We start from the raw sequence: 25859 nt of genomic DNA on the forward strand, positions 1-25859 counted from the left end.
AAAAAAATTACATTTATATATAAATACACACACCCCGACCAAACACGGATGAGATGAGATGAGATGGTGTGCTTACCGCCCGTGAGAAGGGTGTCCATTTGGGGCCTGGGCCACAAAAGGGTGCCCCCCAAGGAGTAGCTTTCCCTCGCGGGCCGCCCCATAATAAACTTCCACTGTGGGCGAATACAGAAAAGAAAAAGGCGGGAAAAAAAAAATACATTTATATATAAATACACACACCCCGACCAAACACGGATGAGATGAGATGAGATGGTGTGCTTACCACCCGTGAGAAGTGTGTCCATTCGGGGCCTGGGCCACAAAAGGGTGCCCCCCAAGGCGTAGCTTTCGCTCGCGGGCCGCCCCATGATAAACTTCCACTGTGGGCAAAAACAGAAAAGAAAAAGGGGGGGGAAAAAAATTACATTTATACATAAATACACACACCCAGACCAAACACGGATGAGATGAGATGGTGTGCTTACCGCCCGCGAGTAGTGTGTCCATTTGGGGCCTGGGCCACAAAAGGGTGACCCCAAGGAGTAGCTTTCCCTCACGGGCCGCCCCATAATAAACTTCCACTGTGGGCGAAAACAGAAAAGAAAAAGGGGAAAAAAAATTACATTTATATATAAATACACACACCCGACCAAACACGGATGAGATGGTGTGCTTACCGCCAGTGAGAAGTGTGTCCATTCGGGGCCTGGGCCACAAAAGGGTTCCCCCCAAGGTGTAGCTTTCGCTCGCGGGCCGCCCCATAATAAACTTCCACTGTGGGCGAAAACAGAAAAGAAAAAGGGGAAAAAAAATTACATTTATATATAAATACACACACCCGACCAAACACGGATGAGATGGTGTGCTTACCGCCAGTGAGAAGTGTGTCCATTCGGGGCCTGGGCCACAAAAGGGTGCCCCCCAAGGAGTAGCTTTCCCTCAAGGGCCGCCCCATAATAAACTTCCACTGTGGGTGAAAACAGAAAAGAAAAAGGGGGGAAAAAAATTACATTTATATATAAATACACACATCCCGACCAAACACGGATGAGATGAGATGGTGTGCTTACCACCCGTGAGAAGTGTGTCCATTCGGGGCCTGGGCCACAAAAAGGGTGCCCCCCAAGGAGTAGCTTTCCCTCGCTGGCCGCCCCATAATAAACTTCCACTGTGGGCGAAAACAGAAAAGAAAAAGGGGGGGAAAAAAATTACATTTATATACAAATACACACACCCCGACCAAACACGGATGAGATGAGATGGTGTGCTTACCGCCCGTGAGAAGTGTGTCCATTCGGGGCCTGGGCCACAAAAGGGTGCCCCCCAAGGCGTAGCTTTCGCTCGCGGGCCGCCCCATAATAAACTTCCACTGTGGGTGAAAACAGAAAAGAAAAAGGGGGGAAAAAAATTACATTTATATATAAATACACACATCCCGACCAAACACGGATGAGATGAGATGGTGTGCTTATCACCCGTGAGAAGTGTGTCCATTCGGGGCCTGGGCCACAAAAAGGGTGCCCCCCAAGGCGTAGCTTTCGCTCGTGGGCCGCCCCATAATAAACTTCCACTGTGGGCGAAAACAGAAAAGAAAAAAGGGGGGGAAAAAAAAATTACATTTATATATAAATACACACACCCCGACCAAACACGGATGAGATGAGATGGTGTGCTTACCGCCCGTGAGAAGTGTGTCCATTTGGGGCCAGGGCCACAAAAGGGTGCCCCCCAAGGAGTAGCTTTCCCTCACGGGCCGCCCCATAATAAACTTCCACTGTGGGCGAAAACAGAAAAGAAAAAGGGGAAAAAAAAAATTACATTTATATATAAATACACACACCCCGACCAAACACGGATGAGGTGAGATGAGATGAGATGGTGTGCTTACCGCCCGTGAGAAGTGTGTCCATTCGGGGCCTGGGCCACAAAAGGGTTCCCCCCAAGGTGTAGCTTTCGCTCGCGGGCCGCCCCATAATAAACTTCCACTGTGGGCGAAAACAGAAAAGAAAAAGGGGAAAAAAAATTACATTTATATATAAATACACACACCCCGACCAAACACGGATGAGATGAGATGAGATGGTGTGCTTACCACCCGTGAGAAGTGTGTCCATTCGGGGCCTGGGCCACAAAAGGGTGCCCCCCAAGGAGTAGCTTTCCCTCACGGGCCGCCCCATAATAAACTTCCACTGTGGGCGAAAACAGAAAAGAAAAGGGGAAAAAAAAATTACATTTATATATAAATACACACACCCCGACCAAACACGGATGAGATGAGATGGTGTGCTTACCGCCCGTGAGAAGTGTGTCCATTCGGGGCCTAGGCCACAAAAGGGTGCCCCCAAAGGAGTAGCTTTCCCTCGCGGGCCGCCCCATAATAAACTTCCACTGTGGGCGAAAACAGAAAAGAAAAAGGGGAAAAAAAATTACATTTACATATAAATACACACACCCGACCAAACACGGATGAGATGGTGTGCTTACCGCCCGTGAGAAGTGTGTCCATTCGGGGCCTGGGCCACAAAAGTGTTCCCCCCAAGGCGTAGCTTTCGCTCGCGGGCCGCCCCATAATAAACTTCAACTGCGGGCGAAAACAGAAAAGAAAAAGGGGAAAAAAAAATTACATTTATATATAAATACACACACCCCGACCAAACACGGATGAGGTGAGATGAGATGGTGTGCTTACCGCCCGTGAGAAGTGTGTCCATTCGGGGCCTGGGCCACAAAAGGGTGCCCCCCAAGGAGTAGCTTTCCCTCACGGGCCGCCCCATAATAAACTTCCACTGTGGGCGAAAACAAAAAAGAAAAAGGGGAAAAAAAATTACATTTATGTATAAATACACACACCCCGACCAAGCACGGATGAGATGAGATGGTGTGCTTACCGCCCGTGAGAAGTGTGTCCATTCGGGGCCTGGGCCACAAAAGGGTGCCCCCCAAGGAGTAGCTTTCCCTCACGGGCCGCCCCATAATAAACTTCCACTGTGGGCGAAAACAGAAAAGAAAAAGGGGAAAAAAAATTACATTTATATATAAATACACACACCCGACCAAACACGGATGAGATGGTGTGCTTACCGCCCGTGAGAAGTGTGTCCATTCGGGGCCTGGGCCACAAAAGGGTTCCCCCCAAGGTGTAGCTTTCGCTCGCGGGCCGCCCCATAATAAACTTCCACTGTGGGCGAAAACAGAAAAGAAAAAGGGGAAAAAAAAATTACATTTATATATAAATACACACACCCCGACCAAACACGGATGAGATGAGATGGTGTGCTTACCGCCCGTGAGAAGTGTGTCCATTTGGGGCCTGGGCCACAAAAGGGTGCCCCCCAAGGAGTAGCTTTCCCTCACGGGCCGCCCCATAATAAACTTCCACTGTGGGCGAAAACAGAAAAGAAAAAGGGGAAAAAAAAATTACATTTATATATAAATACACACACCCCGACCAAACACGGATGAGATGAGATGGTGTGCTTACCGCCCGTGAGAAGTGTGTCCATTCGGGGCCTGGGCCACAAAAGGGTGCCCCCCAAGGAGAAGCTTTCCCTCACGGGCCGCCCCATAATAAACTTCCACTGTGGGCAAAAACAGAAAAGAAAAAGGGGAAAAAAAATTACATTTATATATAAATACACACACCCCAACCAAACATGGATGAGATGGTGTGCTTACCGCCCGTGAGAAGGGTGTCCATTCGGGGCCTGGGCCACAAAAGGGTTCCCCCCAAGGCGTAGCTTTCGCTCGCGGGCCGCCCCATAATAAACTTCCACTGTAGGCAAAAACAGAAAAGAAAAAGGGGAAAAAAAATTACATTTATATATAAATACACACACCCCGACCAAACACGGATGAGAGGAGATGAGATGAGATGAGAGATGGTGTGCTTACCGCCCGTGAGAAGTGTGTCCATTCGGGGCATGGGCCACAAAAGGGTGCCCCCCAAGGCGTAGCTTTCGCTCGCGGGCCGCCCCATAATAAAACTTCCACTGTGGGCAAAAACAGAAAAGAAAAAAGGGGGGAAAAAAATTACATTTATATATAAATACACACACCCCGACCAAACACGGATGAGATGAGATGGTGTGCTTACCGCCCGTGAGAAGTGTGTCCATTTGGGGCCTGGGCCACAAAAGGGTGCCCCCCAAGGAGTAGCTTTCCCTCACGGGCCGCCCCATAATAAACTTCCACTGTGGGCGAAAACAGAAAAGAAAAAGGGGAAAAAAAATTACATTTATATATAGATACACACACCCCGACCAAACACGGATGAGATGAGATGGTGTGCTTACCGCCCGTGAGAAATGTGTCCATTCGGGGCCTGGGCCACAAAAGGGTGCCCCCCAAGGAGTAGCTTTCCCTCACGGGCCGCCCCATAATAAACTTCCACTGTGGGCGAAAACAGAAAAGAAAAAGGGGAAAAAAAATTACATTTATATATAAATACACACACCCGACCAAACACGGATGAGATGGTGTGCTTACCGCCCGTGAGAAGTGTGTCCATTCGGGGCCTGGGCCACAAAAGGGTTCCCCCCAAGGTGTAGCTTTCGCTCGCGGGCCGCCCCATAATAAACTTCCACTGTGGGCGAAAACAGAAAAGAAAAATGGGAAAAAAAATTACATTTATATATAAATACACACACCCCGACCAAACACGGATGAGATTAGATGGTGTGCTTACCGCCCGTGAGAAGTGTGTCCATTCGGGGCCTGGGCCACAAAAGGGATCCCCCCAAGGCGTAGCTTTCGCTCGCGGGCCGCCCCATAATAAACTTCCACTGTGGGCAAAAACAGAAAAGAAAAAGGGGGGGAAAAAAAATTACATTTATATATAAATACACACACCCCGACCAAACACGGATGAGATGAGATGGTGTGCTTACCGCCCGTGAGAAGTGTGTCCATTTGGGGCCTGGGCCACAAAAGGGTGCCCCCCAAGGAGTAGCTTTCCCTCACGGGCCGCCCCATAATAAACTTCCACTGTGGGCGAAAACAGAAAAGAAAAAGGGGAAAAAAAATTACATTTATATATAAATACACACACCCCGACCAAACACGGATGAGATGAGATGGTGTGCTTACCGCCTGTGAGAAGTGTGTCCATTCGGGGCCTGGGCCACTAAAGGGTGCCCCCCAAGGAGTAGCTTTCCCTCACGGGCCGCCCCATAATAAACTTCCACTGTGGGCGAAAACAGAAAAGAAAAAGGGGAAAAAAATTACATTTATATATAAATACACACACCCGACCAAACACGGATGAGATGGTGTGCTTACCGCCCGTGAGAAGTGTGTCCATTCGGGGCCTGGGCCACAAAAGGGTTCCCCCCAAGGTGTAGCTTTCGCTCGCAGGCCGCCCCATAATAAACTTCCACTGTGGGCGAAAACAGAAAAGAAAAATGGGAAAAAAAATGTAATTTATATATAAATACACACGCCCCGACCAAACACGGATGAGATGAGATGGTGTGCTTACCGCCCGTGAGAAGTGTGTCCATTTGGGGCCTGGGCCACAAAAGGGTGCCCCCCAAGGAGTAGCTTTCCCTCACGGGCCGCCCCATAATAAACTTCCACTGTGGGCGAAAACAGAAAAGAAAAAGGGGAAAAAAAATTACATTTATATATAAATACACACACCCCGACCAAACACGGATGAGATGAGATGGTGTGCTTACCGCCCGTGAGAAGTGTGTCCATTCGGGGCCTGGGCCACAAAAGGGTGCCCCCCAAGGAGTAGCTTTCCCTCACGGGCCGCCCCATAATAAACTTCCACTGTGGGCAAAAACAGAAAAGAAAAAGGGGAAAAAAAATTACATTTATATATAAATACACACACCCCAACCAAACATGGATGAGATGGTGTGCTTACCGCCCGTGAGAAGGGTGTCCATTCGGGGCCTGGGCCACAAAAGGGTTCCCCCCAAGGCGTAGCTTTCGCTCGCGGGCCGCCCCATAATAAACTTCCACTGTAGGCGAAAACAGAAAAGAAAAAGGGGAAAAAAAATTACATTTATATATAAATACACACACCCCGACCAAACACGGATGAGAGGAGATGAGATGAGATGAGAGATGGTGTGCTTACCGCCCGTGAGAAGTGTGTCCATTCGGGGCATGGGCCACAAAAGGGTGCCCCCCAAGGCGTAGCTTTCGCTCGCGGGCCGCCCCATAATAAAACTTCCACTGTGGGCAAAAACAGAAAAGAAAAAGGGGAAAAAAAATTACATTTATATATAGATACACACACCCCGACCAAACACGGATGAGATGAGATGGTGTGCTTACCGCCCGTGAGAAATGTGTCCATTCGGGGCCTGGGCCACAAAAGGGTGCCCCCCAAGGAGTAGCTTTCCCTCACGGGCCGCCCCATAATAAACTTCCACTGTGGGCGAAAACAGAAAAGAAAAAGGGGAAAAAAAATTACATTTATATATAAATACACACACCCGACCAAACACGGATGAGATGGTGTGCTTACCGCCCGTGAGAAGTGTGTCCATTCGGGGCCTGGGCCACAAAAGGGTTCCCCCCAAGGTGTAGCTTTCGCTCGCGGGCCGCCCCATAATAAACTTCCACTGTGGGCGAAAACAGAAAAGAAAAATGGGAAAAAAAATTACATTTATATATAAATACACACACCCCGACCAAACACGGATGAGATGAGATGGTATGCTTACCGCCCGTGAGAAGTGTGTCCATTCGGGGCCTGGGCCACAAAAGGGTGCCCCCCCAAGGTGTAGCTTTCCCTCGCGGGCCGCCCCATAATAAACTTCCACTGTGGGCGAAAACAGAAAAGAAAAATGGGAAAAAAAATTACATTTATATATAAATACACACACCCCGACCAAACACGGATGAGATTAGATGGTGTGCTTACCGCCCGTGAGAAGTGTGTCCATTCGGGGCCTGGGCCACAAAAGGGATCCCCCCAAGGCGTAGCTTTCGCTCGCGGGCCGCCCCATAATAAACTTCCACTGTGGGCGAAAACCGAAAAGAAAAAGGGGGAAAAAAATTACATTTATATATAAATACACACACCCCAACCAAACATGGATGAGATGAGAGATGGTGTGCTTACCGCCCGTGAGAAGTGTGTCCATTCGGGGCCTGGGCCACAAAAGGGTGCCCCCCAAGGAGTAGCTTTCGCTCGCGGGCCGCCCCATATTAAACTTCCACTGTGGGCAAAAACAGAAAAGAAAAAAGGGGAAAAAACTAAAAATTACATTTATATATAAATACACACACCCCGACCAAACACGGATGAGATGAGAGATGGTGTGCTTACCGCCCGTGAGAAGTGTGTCCATTCGGGGCCTGGGCCACAAAAGGGTGCCCCCCAAGGCGTAGCTTTCGCTCGCGGGCCGCCCCATAATAAACTTCCACTGTGGGCGAAAACAGAAAAGAAAAAGGGGGGAAAAAAAATTACATTTATATATAAATACACACACCCCGACCAAACCAAACACGGATGAGATGAGATGGTGTGCTTACCGCCCGTGAGAAGTGTGTCCATTTGGGGCCTGGGCCACAAAAGGGTGCCCCCCAAGGAGTAGCTTTCCCTCACGGGCCGCCCCATAATAAACTTCCACTGTGGGCAAAAACAGAAAAAAAAAAAAGGGGGGGGGGGAAAATTACATTTATATATAAATACACACACCCCGACCAAACACGGATGAGATGAGATGGTGTGCTTACCGCCCGTGAGAAGTGTGTCCATTTGGGGCCTGGGCCACAAAAGGGTGCCCCCCAAGGAGTAGCTTTCCCTCACGGGCCGCCCCATAATAAACTTCCACTGTGGGCGAAAACAGAAAAGAAAAAGGGGAAAAAAATTTACATTTATATATAAATACACATACCCGACCAAACACGGATGAGATGAGATGGTGTGCTTACCGCCCGTGAGAAGTGTGTCCATTCGGGGCCTGGGCCACAAAAGGGTGCCCCCCAAGGCGTAGATTTCGCTTGCGGGCCGCCCTATAATAAACTTCCACTGTGGGCGAAAACAGAAAAGAAAAAGGGGAAAAAAAAATTACATTTATATATAAAAACACACACCCCGACCAAACACGGATGAGATGAGATGAGACGAGAGATGGTGTGCTTACCGCCCGTGAGAAGTGTGTCCATTCGGGGCCTGGGCCACAAAAGGGTGCCCCCCAAGGCGTAGCTTTCGCTCGCGGGCCGCCCCATAATAAACTTCCACTGTGGGTGAAAACAGAAAAGAAAAAGGGGGGGAAAAAATTACATTTATATATAAATACACACATCCCGACCAAACACGGATGAGATGAGATGGTGTGCTTACCACCCGTGAGAAGTGTGTCCATTCGGGGCCTGGGCCACAAAAAGGGTGCCCCCCAAGGCGTAGATTTCGCTCGCGGGCCGCCCCATAATAAACTTCCACTGTGGGCGAAAACAGAAAAGAAAAAGGGGGGGAAAAAAAATTACATTTATATATAAATACACACACCCCGACCAAACACGGATGAGATGAGATGGTGTGCTTAACGCCCGTGAGAAGTGTGTCCATTTGGGGCCTGGGCCACAAAAGGGTGCCCCCCAAGGAGTAGCTTTCCCTCACGGGCCGCCCCATAATAAACTTCCACTGTGGGCGAAAAAAGAAAAGAAAAAGGGGGGAAAAAAAATTACATTTATATATAAATACACACACCCCGACCAAACACGGATGAGATGAGATGGTGTGCTTACCGTCCGTGAGAAGTGTGTCCATTCGGGGCCTGGGCCACAAAAGGGTGCCCCCCAAGGAGTAGCTTTCCCTCACGGGCCGCCCCATAATAAACTTCAACTGTGGGCGAAAACAGAAAAAAAAAAAGGGGAAAAAAATTACATTTATATATAAATACACACACCCTGACCAAGCACGGATGAGATCGGATGAGATGAGATGGTGTGCTTACCGCCCGTGAGAAGTGTGTCCATTCGGGGCCTGGGCCACAAAAGGGTGCCCCCCAAGGCGTAGATTTCGCTTGCGGGCCGCCCCATAATAAACTTCCACTGTGGGCGAAAACAGAAAAGAAAAAGGGGAAAAAAAAAATTACATTTATATATAAATACACACACCCCGACCAAACACGGATGGGATGAGATGGTGTGCTTACCGCCCGTGAGAAGTGTGACCATTCGGGGCCTGGGCCACAAAAGGGTGCACCCCAAGGCGTAGCTTTCGCTCGCTGGCCGCCCCATAATAAACTTCCACTGAAAACAGAAAAGAAAAAGGGGAAAAAAAATAAACATTACATTTATATATAAATACACACACCCTGACCAAACACGGATGAGATGAGATGAGATGAGATGGAGTGCTTACCACCCGTGAGAAGTGTGTCCATTCGGGGCCTGGGCCACAAAAGGGTGCCCCCCAAGGCGTAGATTTCGCTTGCAGGCCGCCCCATAATAAACTTCCACTGTGGGCGAAAACAGAAAAGAAAAAGGGGAAAAAAAAAATTACATTTATATATAAATACACACACCCCGACCAAACACGGATGAGATGAGATGGTGTGCTTACCACCCGTGAGAAGTGTGTCCATTCGGGGCCTGGGCCACAAAAAGGGTGCCCCCCAAGGCGTAGCTTTCGCTCGCGGGCCGCCCCATAATAAACTTCCACTGTGGGCGAAAACAGAAAAGAAAAAGGGGGGGGAAAAAATTACATTTATATATAAATACACACACCCCGTCCAAACACGGATGAGATGAGATGGTGTGCTTACCGCCCGTGAGAAGTGTGTCCATTTGGGGCCTGGGCCACAAAAGGGTGCCCCCCAAGGAGTAGCTTTCCCTCACGGGCTGCCCCATAATAAACTTCCACTGTGGGCGAAAACAGAAAAGAAAAAGGGGAAAAAAAATTACATTTATATATAAATACACACACCCCGACCAAACACGGATGAGATGAGATGGTGTGCTTACCGCCCGTGAGAAGTGTGTCCATTCGGGGCCTTGGCCACAAAAGTGTTCCCCTCAAGGCGTAGCTTTCGCTCGCGGGCCGCCCCAGAATAAACTTCCACTGTGGGCGAAAACAGAAAAAAAAAAAGAAAGGGGAAAAAAATTACATTTATATATAAATACACACACCCCGACCAAGCACGGATGAGATCGGATGAGATGAGATGGTGTGCTTACCGCCCGTGAGAAGTGTGTCCATTCGGGGCCTGGGCAACAAAAGGGTGCCCCCCAAGGCGTAGCTTTCGTTCGCGGGCCGCCCCATAATAAACTTCCACTGTGGGCGAAAACCGAAAAGAAAAATGGGGAAAAAAAATTACATTTATATATAAATACACACACCCCGACCAAACACGGATGAGAGGAGATGAGATGAGAGATGGTGTGCTTACCGCCCGTGAGAAGTGTGTCCATTCGGGGACTGGGCCACAAAAGGGTGCCCCCCCCAAGGAGTAGCTTTCCCTCGCTGGCCGCCCCATAATAAACTTCCACTGTGGGCGAAAACAGAAAAGAAAAAGGGGATAAAAAATTACATTTATATACAAATACACACACCCCGACCAAACACGGATGAGATGAGATGAGATGGTGTGCTTACCGCCCGTGAGAAGTGTGTCCATTCGGGGCCTGGGCCACAAAAGGGTGCCCCCCCCAAGGAGTAGCTTTCCCTCGCTGGCCGCCCCATAATAAACTTCCACTGTGGGCGAAAACAGAAAAGAAAAAGGGAAAAAAAAAAATTACATTTATATATAAATACACACACCCCGACCAAACACGGATGAGATGAGATGGTGTGCTTACCGCCCGTGAGAAGTGTGTCCATTCGGGGCCTGGGCCACAAAAGGGTGCCCCCCAAGGCGTAGATTTCGCTTGCGGGCCGCCCCATAATAAACTTCCACTGTGGGTGAAAACAGAAAAGAAAAAGGGGAAAAAAAAAATTACATTTATATATAAATACACACACCCCGACCAAACACGGATGAGATGAGATGAGATGAGAGATGGTGTGCTTACCGCCCGTGAGAAGTGTGTCCATTCGGGGCCTGGGCCACAAAAGGGTGCCCCCCAAGGCGTAGCTTTCGCTCACGGGCCGCCCCATAATAAACTTCCACTGTGGGTGAAAACAGAAAAGAAAAAGGGGGGGAAAAAATTACATTTATATATAAATACACACACCCCGACCAAACACGGATGAGATGAGATGGTGTGCTTACCGCCCGTGAGAAGTGTGTCCATTCGGGGCCTGGGCCACAAAAGGGTGCCCCCCAAGGAGTAGCTTTCCCTCACGGGCCGCCCCATAATAAACTTCCACTGTGGGCGAAAACCGAAAAGAAAAAGGGGGAAAAAAATTACATTTATATATAAAAATACACACACCCCAACCAAACATGGATGAGATGAGATGGTGTGCTTACCGCCCGTGAGAAGTGTGTCCATTCGGGGCCTGGGCCACAAAAGGGTTCCCCCCAAGGCGTAGCTTTCGCTCGCGGGCAGCCCCATAATAAACTTCCACTGTAGGCGAAAACAGAAAAGAAAAAGGGGAAAAAAAATTACATTTATATATAAATACACACACCCCGACCAAACACGGATGAGAGGAGATGAGATGAGATGAGAGATGGTGTGCTTACCGCCCGTGAGAAGTGTGTCCATTCGGGGCCTGGGCCACAAAAGGGTGCCCCCCAAGGCGTAGATTTCGCTTGCGGGCCGCCCCATAATAAACTTCCACTGTGGGCGAAAACAGAAAAGAAAAAGGGGAAAAAAAAATTACATTTATATATAAATACACACACCCCGACCAAACACGGATGAGATGAGATGGTGTGCTTACCGCCCGTGAGAAGTGTGTCCATTCGGGGCCTGGGCCACAAAAGGGTGCCCCCCAAGGCGTAGATTTCGCTTGCGGGCCGCCCCATAATAAACTTCCACTGTGGGCGAAAACAGAAAAGAAAAAGGGGAAAAAAAAATTACATTTATATATAAATACACACACCCCGACCAAACACGGATGAGATGAGATGGTGTGCTTACCGCCCGTGAGAAGTGTGTCCATTCGGGGCATGGGCCACAAAAGGGTGCCCCCCAAGGCATAGCTTTCGCTCGCGGGCCGCCCCATAATAAACTTCCACTGTGAGCGAAAACAGAAAAGAAAAAGGGGAAAAAAAAATTATATTTATATATAAATACACACACCCCGACCAAACACGGATGAGATGAGATGGTGTGCTTACCGCCCATGAGAAGTGTGTCCATTCGGGGCCTGGGCCACAAAAGGGTGCCCCCCAAGGAGTAGCTTTCCCTCACTGGCCGCCCCATAATAAACTTCCACTGTGGGCGAAAACAGAAAAGAAAAAGGGGAAAAAAAATTACATTTATATATAAATACACACACCCCGACCAAACACGGATGAGATGAGATGGTGTGCTTACCGCCCGTGAGAAGTGTGTCCATTCGGGGCCTGGGCCACAAAAGGGTGCCCCCCAAGGCGTAGATTTTGCTTGCGGGCCGTCCCATAATAAACTTCCACTGTGGGCGAAAACAGAAAAGAAAAAGGGGAAAAAAAAAATTACATTTATATATAAATACACACACCCCGACCAAACACGGATGAGATGAGATGAGATGAGAGATGGTGTGCTTACCGCCCGTGAGAAGTGTGTCCATTCGGGGCCTGGGCCACAAAAGGGTGCCCCCCAAGGCGTAGCTTTCGCTCGCGGGCCGCCCCATATTAAACTTCCACTGTGGGCGAAAACAGAAAAGAAAAAAGGGGAAAAAACTAAAAATTTGTTTATATATAAATACACACACCCCGACCAAACACGGATGAGATGAGATGAGATGGTGTGCTTACTGCCCGTGAGAAGTGTGTCCATTCGGGGCCTGGGCCACAAAAGGGTGCTCCCCAAGGCGTAGCTTTCGCTCGCGGGCCGCCCCATAATAAACTTCCACTGTAGGCGAAAACAGAAAAGAAAAAGGGGGGAAAAAAAATTACATTTATATATAAATACATACACCCCGACCAAACACGGATGAGATGAGATGAGATGGTGTGCTTACCGCCTGTGAGAAGTGTGTCCATTCGGGGCCTGGGCCACAAAAGTGTTCCCCCAAAGGCGTAGCTTTCGCTCTCGGGCCGCCCCATAATAAACTTCCACTGTGGGCGAAAACAGAAAAAAAAAAAAAGGGGAAAAAAATTACATTTATATATAAATACACACACCCCGACCAAGCACGGATGAGATCGGATGAGATGAGATGGTGTGCTTACTGCCCGTGAGAAGTGTGTCCATTCGGGGCCTGGGCCACAAAAGGGTGCCCCCCAAGGAGTAGCTTTCCCTCGCTGGCCGCCCCATAATAAACTTCCACTGTGGGCAAAAACAGAAAAGAAAAAGGGGAAAAAAAAAATTACATTTATATATAAATACAAACACCCCGACCAAACACGAATGAGATGGGATGAGATGAGATGGTGTGCTTACCACCCGTGAGAAGTGTGTCCATTCAGGGCCTGGGCCTCAAAAGGGTGCCCCCCAAGGCGTAGCTTTCGCTCGCGGGCCGCCCCATAATAAACTTCCACTGTGGGCGAAAACAGAAAAGAAAAAGGGGAAAAAAAATTACATTTATATATAAATACACACCCCGACCAAACACGGATGAGATGAGATGAGATGGTGTGCTTACCTCCCGTGAGAAGTGTGTCCATTCGGGGCCTGGGCCACAAAAGGGTGCCCCCCAAGGCGTAGCTTTCGCTCGCGGGCCGCCCCATAATAAACTTCCACTGTGGGCAAAAACAGAAAAGAAAAAGGGGAAAAAAAATTACATTTATATATAAATACACACACCCCGACCAAAGACAGATGAGATGAGATGGTGTGCTTACCGTCCATGAGAAGTGTGTCCATTCGGGGCCTGGGCCACAAAAGGGTGCCCCCAATTCGTAGCTTTCGCTCGCGGGCCGCCCCATAATAAAACTTCCACTGTGGGCAAAAACAGAAAAGAAAAAAGGGGAAAAAAAAATTATATTTATATATAAATACACACACCCCGACCAAACACGGATGAGATGAGATGAGATGGTGTGCTTACCGCCCGTGAGAAGTGTGTCCATTCGAGGCCTGGGCCACAAAAGGGTGCCCCCCAAGGCGTAGCTTTCGCTCGCGGGCCGCCCCATAATAAACTTCCACTGTGGGCGAAAACAGAAAAGAAAAAAGGGGAAAAAAAATTACATTTATATATAAATACACACACCCCGACCAAACACGGATGAGATGATGAGATGAGATGGTCTGCTTACCGCCCGTGGGAAGTGTTTCCATTCGGGGCCTGGGCCACAAAAGGGTGCCCCCCAAGGCGTAGCTTTCGCTCGCGGGCCGCCCCATAATAAACTTCCACTGTGGGCGAAAACAGAAAAGAAAAAGGGGAAAAAAAAAAATACATTTATATATAAATACACACAACCCGACCAAAAACCGATGAGATGAGATGAGATGAGATGGTGTTCTTACCGCCCGTGAGAAGTGTGTCCATTCGGGGCCTGGGCCACAAAAGGGTGCCCCCCAAGGCGTAGCTTTCAATCGCGTTCCGCCCCATAATAAACTTCCACTGTGGGCGAAAACAGAAAAGAAAAAGGGGAAAAAAAAAATTACATTTATATATAAATACACACACCCCGACCAAACACGGATGAGATGAGATGAGATGGTGTGCTTACCACCCGTGAGAAGTGTGTCCATTCGGGGCCTGGGCCACAAAAGGGTGCCCCCCAAGGCGTAGCTTTCGCTCGCAGGCCGCCCCATAATAAACTTCCACTGTGGGCAAAAACAGAAAAGAAAAAGGGGGGGAAAAAAAATTACATTTATATATAAATACACACACCCCGACCAAACACGGATGAGATGGTGTGCTTACCGCCCGTGAGAAGTGTGTCCATTCGGGGCATGGGCCACAAAAGGGTGCCCCCCAAGGCGTAGCTTTCGCTCGCGGGCCGCCCCATAATAAAACTTCCACTGTGGGCAAAAACAGAAAAGAAAAAAGGGGGGAAAAAAAATTACATTTATATATAAATACACACACCCCGACCAAACACGGATGAGATGAGATGGTGTGCTTACCGCCCGTGAGAAGTGTGTCCATTTGGGGCCTAGGCCACAAAAGGGTGCCCCCCAAGGAGTAGCTTTCCCTCACGGGCCGCCCCATAATAAACTTCCACTGTGGGTGAAAACAGAAAAGAAAAAGGGGAAAAAAAAAATTACATTTATATATAAATACACACACCCCGACCAAACACGGATGAGATGAGATGAGAGATGGTGTGCTTACCGCCCGTGAGAAGTGTGTCCATTCGGGGCATGGGCCACAAAAGGGTGCCCCCCAAGGCGTAGCTTTCGCTCGCAGGCCGCCCCATAATAAACTTCCACTGTGGGCGAAAACAGAAAAGAAAAAGGGGGGAAAAAAAATTACATTTATATATAAATACACACACCCCGTCCAAACACGGATGAGATGAGATGGTGTGCTTACCGCCCGTGAGAAGTGTGTCCATTCGGGGCCTGGGCCCAAGGCGTAGCTTTCGCTTGCGGGCCGCCCCATAATAAACTTCCATTGTGGGCGAAAACAGGAAAGAAAAAGGGGGAAAAAAAATTACATTTATATATAAATACACACACCCCGACCAAACACGGATGAGATGATGAGATGGTGTGCTTACCGCCCATGAGAAGTGTGTCCATTCGGGGCCTGGGCCACAAAAGGGTGCCCCCCAAGGCGTAGCTTTCGCTCGCGGGCCGCCCCATAATAAACTTCCATTGTGGGCGAAAACAGAAAAGAAAAAAGGAAAAAAAAAAAAAAATTTATATATAAATACACACACCCCGACCAAACACCGATGAGATGAGATGGTGTTCTTACCGCCCGTGAGAAGTGTGTCCATTCGGGGCCTGGGCCACAAAAGGGTGCCCCCCAAGGCGTAGCTTTCAATCGCGTTCCGCCCCATAATAAACTTCCACTGTGGGCGAAAACAGAAAAGAAAAAGGGGAAAAAAAAAATTACATTTATATATAAATACACAAACCCTGACCAAACACGGATGAGATGAGATGAGATGGTGTGCTTACCACCCGTGAGAAGTGTGTCCATTCAGGGCCTGGGCCACAAAAGGGTGCCCCCCAAGGCGTAGCTTTCGCTCGCGGGCCGCCCCATAATAAAACTTCCACTGTGGGCAAAAACAGAAAAGAAAAAGGGGAAAAAAAAAATTACATTTATGTATAAATCCACAAACCCCGACCAAACACGGATGAGATGAGATGGTGTGCTTACCACCCGTGAGAAGTGTGTCAATTCAGGGCCTGGGCCACAAAAGGGTGCCCCCCAAGGCGTAGCTTTCACTCGTGGGCCGCCCCATAATAAACTTCCACTGTGGGCGAAAACAGAAAAGAAAAAGGGGAAAAAAAAATTACATTTATATATATATATATATATATAAATACACACACCCCGACCAAACACGGATGAGATGAGATGAGATGAGATGGTGTGCTTACCGCCCGTGAGAAGTGTGTCCATTCGGGGCCTGGGCCACAAATGGGTGCCCCCCAAGGCGTAGCTTTCGCTCGCGGGCCGCCCTTATAATAAACTTCCACTGTGGGCGAAAACAGAAAAGAAAAAAGGGGGAAAAAAAATTATATTTATATATAAATACACACACCCCGACCAAACACGGATGAGATGGTGTGCTTACCGCCCGTGAGAAGTGTGTCCATTCGGGGCCTGGGCCACAAAAGGGTGCTCCCCAAGGCGTAGCTTTCGCTCGCGGGCCGCCCCATAATAAACTTCCACTGTGGGCGAAAACAAAAGAAAAAGGGGGAAAAAAATTACATTTATATATAAATACACACACCCCGACCAAACACGGATGAGATGAGACGGTGTGCTTACCGCCCGTGAGAAGTGTGTCCATTCGGGGCCTGGGCCACAAAAGGGTGCCCCCCAAGGCGTAGCTTTCAATCGCGGTCCGCCCCATAATAGACTTCCACTGTGGGCGAAAACAGAAAAGAAAAAGGGGAAAAAAAATTACATTTATATATAAATACACAAACCCCGACCAAACATGGATGAGATGAGATGGTGTGCTTACCGCCCGTGAGAAGTGTGTCCATTCGGGGCCTGGGCCACAAAAGGGTGGCCCCCAAGGCGTAGCTTTCGCTCGCGGGCCGCCCCATAATAAAACTTCCACTGTGGGCAAAAACAGAAAAGAGAAAGGGGAAAAAAAATTACATTTATATATAAATACACACACCCGGACCAAACACGGATGAGATGAGATGGTGTGCTTACCGCCCGTGAGAAGTGTGTCCATTCGGGGCCTGGGCCACAAAAGGGTGCCCCCCAAGGCGTAGCTTTCGCTCGCGGGCCGCCCCATAATAAAACTTCCACTGTGGGCAAAAACAGAAAAGAAAAAGGGGAAAAAAAATTACATTTATATATAAATACACACACCCCGACCAAACACGGATGAGATGAGATGGTGTGCTTACCGCCCATGAGAAGTGTGTCCATTCGGGGCCTGGGCCACAAAAGGGTGCCCCCCAAGGAGTAGCTTTCCCTCACTGGCCGCCCCATAATAAACTTCCACTGTGGGCGAAAACAGAAAAGAAAAAGGGGAAAAAAAATTACATTTATATATAAATACACACACCCCGACCAAACACGGATGAGATGAGATGGTGTGCTTACCGCCCGTGAGAAGTGTGTCCATTCGGGGCATGGGCCACAAAAGGGTGCCCCCCAAGGCGTAGCTTTCGCTCGCGGGCCGCCCCATAATAAACTTCCACTGTGAGCGAAAACAGAAAAGAAAAAGGGGAAAAAAAAATTACATTTATATATAAATACACACACCCCGACCAAACACGGATGAGATGAGATGGTGTGCTTACCGCCCGTGAGAAGTGTGTCCATTCGGGGCCTGGGCCACAAAAGGGTGCCCCCCAAGGCGTAGATTTTGCTTGCGGGCCGTCCCATAATAAACTTCCACTGTGGGCGAAAACAGAAAAGAAAAAGGGGAAAAAAAAAATTACATTTATATATAAATACACACACCCCGACCAAACACGGATGAGATGAGATGAGATGGTGTGCTTACCGCCCGTGAGAAGTGTGTCCATTCAGGGCCTGGGCCACAAAAGTGTTCCCCCAAAGGCGTAGCTTTCGCTCTCGGGCCGCCCCATAATAAACTTCCACTGTGGGCGAAAACAGAAAAAAAAAAAAGGGGAAAAAAATTACATTTATATATAAATACACACACCCCGACCAAGCACGGATGAGATCGGATGAGATGAGAGATGGTGTGCTTACCGCCCGTGAGAAGTGTGTCCATTCGGGGCCTGGGCCACAAAAGGGTGCCCCCCAAGGAGTAGCTTTCCCTCGCTGGCCGCCCCATAATAAACTTCCACTGTGGGCGAAAACAGAAAAGAAAAAGGGGAAAAAAAAATTACATTTATATATAAATACACACACCCCGACGAAACACGGATGAGATGGGATGAGATGAGATGGTGTGCTTACCGCCCGTGAGAAGTGTGTCCATTCAGGGCCTGGGCCTCAAAAGGGTGCCCCCCAAGGCGTAGCTTTCGCTCGCGGGCCGCCCCATAATAAACTTCCACTGTGGGCGAAAACAGAAAAGAAAAAGGGGAAAAAAAAATTACATTTATATATAAATACACACCCCGACCAAACACGGATGAGATGAGATGGTGTGCTTACCGCCCGTGAGAAGTGTGTCCATTCGGGGCCTGGGCCACAAAAGGGTGCCCCCCAAGGCGTAGCTTTCGCTCGCGGGCCGCCCCATAATAAACTTCCACTGTGGGCGAAAACAAAAGAAAAAGGGTGAAAAAAAATATTACATTTATATATAAATACACACACCCCGACCAAACACAGATGAGATGAGATGAGATGGTGTGCTTACCGCCCGTGAGAAGTGTGTCCATTCGGGGCCTGGGCCACAAAAGGGTGCCCCCCAAGGCGTAGCTTTCGCTCGCGGGCCGCCCCATAATAAACTTCCACTGTGGGCGAAAACAAAAGAAAAAGGGTGAAAAAAAATATTACATTTATATATAAATACACACACCCCGACCAAACACAGATGAGATGAGATGAGATGCTGTGCTTACCGACCGTGAGAAGTGTATCCATTCGGGGCCTGGGCCACAAAAGGGTGCCCCCCAAGGCGTAGCTTTCGCTCGCGGGCCGCCCCATAATAAACTTCCACTGTGGGCGAAAACAGAAAAGAAAAAGGGGAAAAAAAATTACATTTATATATAAATACACACACCCCGACCAAACACAGATGAGATGAGATGGTGTGCTTACCGACCGTGAGAAGTGTGTCCATTCGGGGCCTGGGCCACAAAAGGGTGCCCCCCAAGGCATAGCTTTCGCTGGCGGGCCGCCCCATAATAAACTTCCACTGTGGGCGAAAACTGGAAAGAAAAAGGGGAAAAAAAAAATTACATTTATATATAAATACACACACCCCGACCAAACACAGATGAGATGAGATGAGATGAGATGGTGTGCTTACCGACCGTGAGAAGTGTATCCATTCGGGGCCTGGGCCACAAAAGGGTGCCCCCCAAGGCGTAGCTTTCGCTCGCGGGCCGCCCCATAATAAACTTCCACTGTGGGCAAAAACAGAAAAGAAAAAAGGGAAAAAAAATGATATTTATATATAAATACACACACCCCGACCAAACACGGATGAGATGAGATGGTGTGCTTACCGCCCGTGAGAAGTGTGTCCATTCGGGGCCTGGGCCACAAAAGGGTGCCCCCCAAGGCGTAGCTTTCGCTGGCGGGCCGCCCCATAATAAACTTCCACTGTGGGCGAAAACTGGAAAGAAAAAAGGGGAAAAAAATTTACATTTATGTATAAATACACACACGCGGACCAAACACGCATGAGATGGTGTGCTTACCGCCCGTGAGAAGTGTGTCCATTCGGGGCCTGGGCCACAAAAGGGTGCCCCCCAAGGCATAGCTTTCGCTCGCGGGCCGCCCCATAATAAACTTCCACTGTGGGCGAAAACAGAAAAGAAAAAGGGGGAAAAAAAATTACATTTATATATAAATACACACACCCCGACCAAACACGGATGAGATGATGAGATGGTGTGCTTACCACCCATGAGAAGGGTGTCCATTCGGGGCCTGGGCCACAAAAGGGTGCCCCCCAAGGCGTAGCTTTCGCTCGCGGGCCGCCCCATAATAAACTTCCACTGTGGGCGAAAACAGAAAAGAAAAAGGGGAAAAAAAAATACATTTATATATAAATACACACACCCCGACCAAACACCGATGAGATGAGATGAGATGGTGTTCTTACCGCCCGTGAGAAGTGTGTCCATTCAGGGCCTGGGCCACAAAAGGGTGCCCCCCAAGGCGTAGCTTTTACTCGTGGGCCGCCCCATAATAAACTTCCACTGTGGGCGAAAACAGAAAAGAAAAAGGGGAAAAAAAAACATTACATTTATATATATATAAATACACACACCCCGACCAAACACGGATGAGATGAGATGAGATGGTGTGCTTACCGCCCGTGAGAAGTGTGTCCATTCGGGGCCTGGGCCACAAAAGGGTGCCCCCCAAGGCGTAGCTTTCGCTCGCGGGCCGCCCTTATAATAAACTTCCACTGTGGGCGAAAACAGAAAAGAAAAAGGGGGAAAAAAAATTATATTTATATATAAATACACACACCCCGACCAAACACGGATGAGATGGTGTGCTTACCGCCCGTGAGAAGTGTGTCCATTCGGGGCCTGGGCCATAAAAGGGTGCTCCCCAAGGCGTAGCTTTCGCTCGCGGGCCGCCCCATAATAAACTTCCACTGTGGGCGAAAACAAAAGAAAAAGGGGGAAAAAAAATTACATTTATATATAAATACACACACCCCGACCAAACACGGATGAGAGGAGATGGTGTGCTTACCGCCCGTGAGAAGTGTGTCCATTCGGGGCCTGGGCCACAAAAGGGTGCCCCCCAAGGCGTAGCTTTCGCTGGCGGGCCGCCCCATAATAAACTTCAACTGTGGGCGAAAACTGGAAAGAAAAAGGGGAAAAAAATTACATTTATGTATAAATACACACACGCCGACCAAACACGGATGAGATGGTGTGCTTACCGCCCGTGAGAAGTGTGTCCATTCGGGGCCTGGGCCACAAAAGGGTGCCCCCCAAGGTGTAGCTTTCGCTCGCGGGCCGCCCCATAATAAACTTCCACTGTGGGCGAAAACAAAAGAAAAAGGGGAATAAAAATGAGATGAGATGGTGTGCTTTCCGCCCGTAAGAAGTGTGTTCATTCGGGGCCTGGGCCACAAAAGGGTGCCCCCCAAGGCGTAGCATTCGCTCGCGGGCCGCCCCATAATAAACTTCCACTGTAGGCAAAAACAGAAAAGAAAAAGGGGAAAAAAAATTACATTTATATATAAATACACACATCCCGACCAAACACGGATGAGAGGAGATGAGATGAGAGATGGTGTGCTTACCGCCCGTGAGAAGTGTGTCCATTCGGGGCATGGGCCACAAAAGGGTGCCCCCCAAGGCGTAGCTTTCGCTCGCGGGCCGCCCCATAATAAACTTCCACTGTGGGCGAAAACAGAAAAGAAAAAAGGGGGGAAAAAAAATTACATTTATATATAAATACACACACCCCGACCAAACACGGATGAGATGAGATGGTGTGCTTACCGCCCGTGAGAAGTGTGTCCATGCGGGGCCTGGGCCACAAAAGGGTGCCCCCCAAGGCGTAGATTTCGCTTGCGGGCCGCCCCATAATAAACTTCCACTGTGGGTGAAATCAGAAAAGAAAAAGGGGAAAAAAAAAATTACATTTATATATAAATACACACACCCCGACCAAACACGGATGAGATGAGATGAGATGAGAGATGGTGTGCTTACCGCCCGTGAGAAGTGTGTCCATTCGGGGCCTGGGCCACAAAAGGGTGCCCCCCAAGGAGTAGCTTTCCCTCACGGGCCGCCCCATAATAAACTTCCACTGTGGGCGAAAACCGAAAAGAAAAAGGGGGAAAAAATTACATTTATATATAAATACACACACCCCAACCAAACATGGATGAGATGAGATGGTGTGCTTACCGCCCGTGAGAAGTGTGTCCATTCGGGGCCTGGGCCACAAAAGGGTTCCCCCCAAGGCGTAGCTTTCGCTCGCGGGCAGCCCCATAATAAACTTCCACTGTAGGCGAAAACAGAAAAGAAAAAGGGGAAAAAAAATTACATTTATATATAAATACACACACCCCGACCAAACACGGATGAGAGGAGATGAGATGAGATGAGAGATGGTGTGCTTACCGCCCGTGAGAAGTGTGTCCATTCGGGGCATGAGCCACAAACGGGTGCCCCCCAAGGCGTAGCTTTCGCTCGCGGGCCGCCCCATAATAAACTTCCACTGTGGGCGAAAACAGAAAAGAAAAAGGGGGGAAAAAAAATTACATTTATATATAAATACACACACCCCGACCAAACACGGATGAGATGAGATGAGATGAGATGGTGTGCTTACCGCCCGTGAGAAGTGTGTCCATTCGGGGCCTGGGCCACAAAAAGGGTGCCCCCCAAGGCGTAGCTTTCGCTCGCGGGCCGCCCCATAATAAACTTCCACTGTGGGCGAAAACAGAAAAGAAAAAGGGGGGGAAAAAAAATTACATTTATATATAAATACACACACCCCGACCAAACACGGATGAGATGAGATGAGATGGTGTGCTTACCGCCCGTGAGAAGTGTGTCCATTCGGGGCCTGGGCCACAAAAAGGGTGCCCCCCAAGGCGTAGCTTTCCCTCGCTGGCCGCCCCATAATAAACTTCCACTGTGGGCGAAAACAGAAAAGAAAAAGAGGAAAAAAAATTACATTTATATAAAAATAAACACACCCCGACCAAACACGGATGAGATGGGATGAGATGGTGTGCTTACCGCCCGTGAGAAGTGTGTCCATTCGGGGCCTGGGCCACAAAAGGGTGCCCCCCAAGGCGTAGCTTTCGCTCGCGGGCCGCCCTACAATAAACTTCCACTGTGGGCGAAAACAGAAAAGAAAAAGAGGGAAAAAAATTACATTTATATAAAAATAAACACACCCCGACCAAACAAGGATGAGATGAGATGGTGTGCTTACCGCCCGTGAGAAGTGTGTCCATTCGGGGCCTGGGCCACAAAAGGGTGCCCCCCAAGGCGTAGCTTTCGCTCGCGGGCCGCCCCATAATAAACTTCCACTGTGGGCGAAAACAGAAAAGAAAAAAGGGGAAAAAAAAAATTACATTTATATATAAATACACACACCCCGACCAAACACGGATGAGATGGGATGAGATGAGATGGTGTGCTTACCGCCCGTGAGAAGTGTGTCCATTCGGGGCCTGGGCCACAAAAGGGTGCACCCCAAGGCGTAGCTTTCGCTCGCGGGCCGCCCCATAATAAACTTCCACTGAAAACAGAAAAGAAAAAGGGGAAAAAAAATAAACATTACATTTATATATAAATACACACACCCCGACCAAACACGGATGAGATGAGATGAGATGGTGTGCTTACCGCCCGTGAGAAGGGTGTCAATTCGGGACCTGGGCCACAAAAGGGTGCCCCCCAAGGCATAGCTTTCGCTCACGGGCCGCCCCATAATTAACTTCCACTGTGGGTGAAAACAGAAAAGAAAAAAGGGGGGTAAAAAATTACATTTATATATAAATACACACACCCCGATCAAACACGGATGAGATGAGATGAGATGGTGTGCTTACCGCCCGTGAGAAGTGTGTCCATTCGGGGCCTGGGCCACAAAAGTGTTCCCCCCAAGGCGTAGCTTTCGCTCGCGGGCCGCCCCATAATAAACTTCCACTGTGGGCGAAAACAGAAAAAAAAACAAAGGGGAAAAAAATTACATTTATATATAAATACACACACCACGACCAAGCACGGATGAGATCGGATGAGATGAGATGGTGTGCTTACCGCCTGTGAGAAGTGTGTCCATTCGGGGCCTGGGCCACAAAAGGGTGCCCCCCAAGGCGTAGCTTTCGTTCGCGGGCCGCCCCATAATAAACTTCCACTGTGGGCGAAAACCGAAAAGAAAAAGGGGGAAAAAAATTACATTTATATATAAATACACACACCCCAACCAAACATGGATGAGATGAGATGGTGTGCTTACCGCCCGTGAGAAGTGTGTCCATTCGGGGCCTGGGCCACAAAAGGGTTCCCCCCAAGGCGTAGCTTTCGCTCGCGGTCTGCCACATAATAAAATTCCACTGTAGGCGAAAACAGAAAAGAAAAAGGGGAAAAAAAATTACATTTATATATAAATACACACACCCCGACCAAACACGGATGAGATGAGATGGTGTGCTTACCGCCCGTGAGAAGTGTGTCCATTCGGGGCCTGGGCCACAAAAGGGTTCCCCCTAAGGCGTAGCTTTCGCTCGCGGGCCGCCCCATAATAAACTTCCACTGTAGGCGAAAACAGAAAAGAAAAAGGGGAAAAAAAATTACATTTATATATAAATACACACACCCCGACCAAACACGGATGAGAGGAGATGAGATGAGATGAGAGATGGTGTGCTTACCGCCCGTGAGAAGTGTGTCCATTCGGGGGATGGGCCACAAAAGGGTGCCCCCCAAGGCGTAGCTTTCGCTCGCGGGCCGCCCCATAATAAACTTCCACTGTGGGCGAAAACAGAAAAGAAAAAGGGGGGAAAAAAAATTACATTTATATATAAATACACACACCCCGACCAAACACGGATGAGATGAGATGGTGTGCTTACCGCCCGTGAGAAGTGTGTCCATTCGGGGCCTGGGCCACAAAAGGGTGCCCCCCAAGGAGTAGCTTTCCCTCGCTGGCCGCCCCATAATAAACTTCCACTGTGGGCGAAAACAGAAAAGAAAAAGGGGAAAAAAAATTACATTTATATACAAATACACACACCCCGACCAAACACGGATGAGATGAGATGAGATGGTGTGCTTACCGCCCGTGAGAAGTGTGTCCATTCGGGGCCTGGGCCACAAAAGGGTGCCCCCCAAGGCGTAGATTTCACTTGCGGGCCGCCCCATAATAAACTTCCACTGTGGGCGAAAACAGAAAAAAAAAAAGGGGAAAAAAATTACATTTATATATAAATACACACACCCCGACCAAGCACGGATGAGATCGGATGAGATGAGATGGTGTGCTTACCGCCCTTGAGAAGTGTGTCCATACGGGGCCTGGGCCACAAAAGGGTGCCCCCCAAGGCGTAGCTTTCGCTCGTGGGCCGCCCCATAATAAACTTCCACTGTGAGCGAAAACAGAAAAGAAAAAGGGGAAAAAAAAATTACATTTATATATAAATACACACACCCGACCAAACACGGATGAGATGAGATGAGATGAGAGATGGTGTGCTTACCGCCCGTGAGAAGTGTGTCCATTCGGGGCCTGGGCCACAAAAGGGTGCCCCCCAAGGAGTAGCTTTCCCTCGCTGGCCGCCCCATAATAAACTTCCACTGTGGGCGAAAACAGAAAAGAAAAAGGGGAAAAAAAATTACATTTATATATAAATACACACACCCCGACCAAACACGGATGAGATGAGATGAGATGAGATGGTGTGCTTACCGCCCGTGAGAAGTGTGTCCATTCGGGGCCTGGGCCACAAAAGGGTGCCCCCCCAAGGCGTAGCTTTCGCTCGCGGGCCGCCCCATATTAAACTTCCACTGTGGGCGAAAACAGAAAAGAAAAAGGGGAAAAAAAAATAACATTTATATATAAATACACACAGCCCGACCAAACACGGATGAGATGAGATGGTGTGCTTACCGCCCGTGAGAAGTGCGTC

The sequence above is a fragment of the Pelophylax lessonae genome, assembly GCF_965119305.1.
Source record: "Pelophylax lessonae genome assembly, chromosome: 6".
In the NCBI taxonomy this organism is placed as follows: Eukaryota; Metazoa; Chordata; class Amphibia; order Anura; family Ranidae; genus Pelophylax; species Pelophylax lessonae.